Source organism: Tupaia chinensis, unplaced genomic scaffold (genome assembly GCF_000334495.1).
Source record: "Tupaia chinensis unplaced genomic scaffold, TupChi_1.0 Scaffold000478_3, whole genome shotgun sequence".
In the NCBI taxonomy this organism is placed as follows: Eukaryota; Metazoa; Chordata; class Mammalia; order Scandentia; family Tupaiidae; genus Tupaia; species Tupaia belangeri.
In genome coordinates this window covers 1,373,565-1,377,093 of record NW_006159990.1, presented here as the reverse complement: position 1 = coordinate 1,377,093, position 3,529 = coordinate 1,373,565, and positions in this window count along the sequence as shown.

Below are 3,529 nucleotides of genomic sequence, written 5' to 3'. Positions count from 1 at the left end.
CTATTGCACCTCCCTTTATTCTTATTTGATCATGAGATAGTTCTGCTGTGAAGATTAATTTTCTGTGTCAGTTTCACTGGACTAAAAGATGCCCAGATAACTGGTGAAACATTACCTCTAGATGTGTCCATGAGACTGTTTTCAGAAGATAGCAGCATTTGAATCAGTAAAGAAGCAAAGAAGATGGCCTCACCAATGCAAGAAAGCATCATTCAGTGTCTTGTGGGTCTAAGTGGAATAAAAAAGTAGAGCAAGTGTGAATTAGCTTTTGACTTGGTTGGGACATCTAACTTTTGCCCTTGGACATCAAGCCTTCTATTTTCAGGACTGGGTCTTAAACTGTCAGATCTCTGATCCCTGGTTCTCAGGCCTAATGAATTACACCACCACACCACCAGCTACATATATATGTATATGTATATGTATATGTATATGTGTGTGTGTGTGTGTGTGTGTGTGTGTGTGTGTGTCTGGAGAGAGAGAGAGAGAGAGAGGCATATGGAAGCTACAGGGAAACAGATCTTACTTTAGTACAAGAAAGGAATTTCTAACAATTAAATCTGTCCAAAAATTATTTAGTTTACCTTGTAAAAAAAAAAGGGAGGGGCACACTCTATCACTCTACATGCTCATATATATATATACCCAAAATCCCAAGAGGAGACTGGAGACTGGAAGAGAAGCCATTGCAGTATGACCATCCACCCTGGAGGGCGGGTGGGTGATTTCTTGGTTTCTGTTTCTCTGTCCCTGTCTTTCCAGTGAGTACAAGCACCCTATAGCAAAAATCTCACAAAAGAAAATAATAATAATAACTGAAGAAACAGTTATTGTATGGGGTTTTTAAGTGGAGGGAGCTGATTTAAGTTACATGATTTAAGAGACTAAACAAAGAAAATTTCTTATGAAAGACATTTATACATATTGAGAGAGACAGAGATAGGAGTGTGTGTGTATGAGTATGTGTATTTCCTTATACTGGTACAATATGACTTCTATTGCAACCATGACAGGAGAAATGTCACAACTTTTTAGTTCTGAAAAGTCACAACCTCTTTGCTGTAATAATCAATGGCTTTGTACTTATTTTCAGTCTTCTTGACTCTCTAGCGGCATTTTTTAAATTTTATTCATGATAGAGTGTGTAGGCATATGTGAAAGGGAGGAAGAGAGAGAGAGTGGAGGGGAGAGAGAGAAGCAACATCAACAGAGTCTCATCATGCTGCAATCCACTTTCACCAGCTCGCCAGCCAATCCGTATCTTGGGGATCTGTCTATACACTTGACTTGTTTCAGGTCAACCAGGCATGAGATCCAAACCCATGGTCAGCCATGTGGCTTCCAGCACTGCAGTTTAGTATGCTACCAACTGTGCCACGAAGGCCATGCCTATAGAGATAGTAACTATTCTTTCCACTCTCTTATTTTTAAATTATTTTCATCTTCTTCTATTGTCTTTTTTCTCTCCTTCCACATGTGTCATGTTTTCCTAAGGTACTGATGTTTTCTATGTATAGATTTTTATTTCATTTTTGATGGTAGGATTAGAAAAAAATTTAAGTCCTTACTCATGATAGAATAATGTCATGAATATAATTAACTCTATGTCTTTGTGACTTCTCTATATGACAAGTAGAGCATACTGGTTTGTTTGACTATATCCATTTGCAAGTGTTTGGTTTTATTTTCCTAGTTGAGATGAGGAAGTACTTCAACTTTGCCATCTTATATTCCTAATAGACAAGGAGAAAATATTTCCAATTTTATTTTTTAAGAAGTTTACCTTGGAGGAACTTTACAAAATCACATTTGATACACCAGTGAAACCATCAATCCACATTGCAAATGTTAGAATATTTTATTACCCTTCACATTTAAAAGTGAATCTAAAGATTGTATCACAAATCATGCACATAGTATAGCTGAAGACATTGGCAGTCCTTCCCCAATCACCTACATATCAAAATTTAACTTAAGTTTGTAGACACAACCACAGCTGTTAAAAATTTTTATAGCAAATGGAAGTTCTATTTCCCAAGTTTATTCAATGGTTTACCTCAAAGGACTCTCCCATCTCTTATTAAATAGCCACTTAAGGTTTTTACCATTAATCTAGCTATACACTATAATGCATAAGGTCCGCTGCTTTATATCAGATGTTGCCCAACACTGAAATATCTCTCACTCAAATACTTATTCCCTATTCAAAATAACAAAAGGAAAAGTTGAGGTATGTGGTTGTTAGGTGGAGAGAGTTGATTTAAGTTACAAGTTCAAAGAGCTTAAACAAATACACTTTCTTATGAAAAGTCTAGACAAGAGCTATGCAATAAAATTTTCTGCAAAGATAAAAATATTTTCTATCTATTCCATATAATAGCCAAATGTGACTACTGAGCACTTGAAATAGGGCTAGCGCAACTGAACGATTCAAGTTTTCATTTTATTTAATTTTAGTTTGCTTACATTTAAATACCATCATATGGTTAGTGACTATTATATTGGACTGTCTAGTTTCTAGAAAATGTAAGTATGAATTATTCCCATGGATTCCTTTTTTTAGGAATAAGTGTAAATAGCTAAGTGCCAGTTGTCATGCTGCATGCTGAGGGGCTTTTGAAAGCTCCTTTAGAAACGCACAGATCACTGAGAGATGCCATATGTAAAAAAAAAAAAATCACAATGAAACTTTACTTGTACTTAGAGACATGTGATAAATTGCAGGGACTCAGCATATAGAAAACTTGTAGGAGTTATAAATGTTTCATTGAAGAATTTTATTTAAGCTAAGACACTATGGAAGACTAAGTACAAAATAAGATAGGGGGTTAGGGGAATGAGGAAATAGACAGGCATTGCAGAAAAAGACATGGTGTCCTGAAAGTGTTTGGTGTGTCTAGGACACAGTAAGCTATCATACATATAGTGTGTGGCTAGGTTCTAGGCCGATTGTGAGAGTCTTATATGATAAGCAGGAAGTTTGGGTGTCAAGTGGTCACATGGTACCATACACATCAGCATTCTGTAATCTGCTTCTCAGATTCAACCAACTATGGATCAAAAATATTCCATTATTGCTGAGGTGTTAATATTCTCCGTAAGAGAAATAAGGCTAGAGAAAGCATGAAAAGAATTCCGAAGTCGTTGTAACATCCAAATTTATTCACTCTGCGCAAAAAAAAAAAAAAAATAGTAATACAAAGGAATTCCTTCAGTAGTGAGTCCTACGTCTCCCAAAATGTACATCGTATAGGTTCCTGTCAACACTAACATGATTCCCTAGGCAAAGAAGTTCAAAGTTAAAAAGTTCAAAGTTAAAAACAGCTAGAGAAAGGACAGGGGTGCCAACCGTACTCAGCACCAAGACGTCTCCTTCCTGTTCTCTCTTCAAAACACAGGAAATACAATAAAAAGAGAAGAGAGTAATTTGATGGTCGCTCCACAGAAACGATAGGATTAATTCAAACAAAAGCCTGAAATGACACTTTACTAATTCGTCCCCTTTCCCTAGCACCCGCCTGCAGCGCCC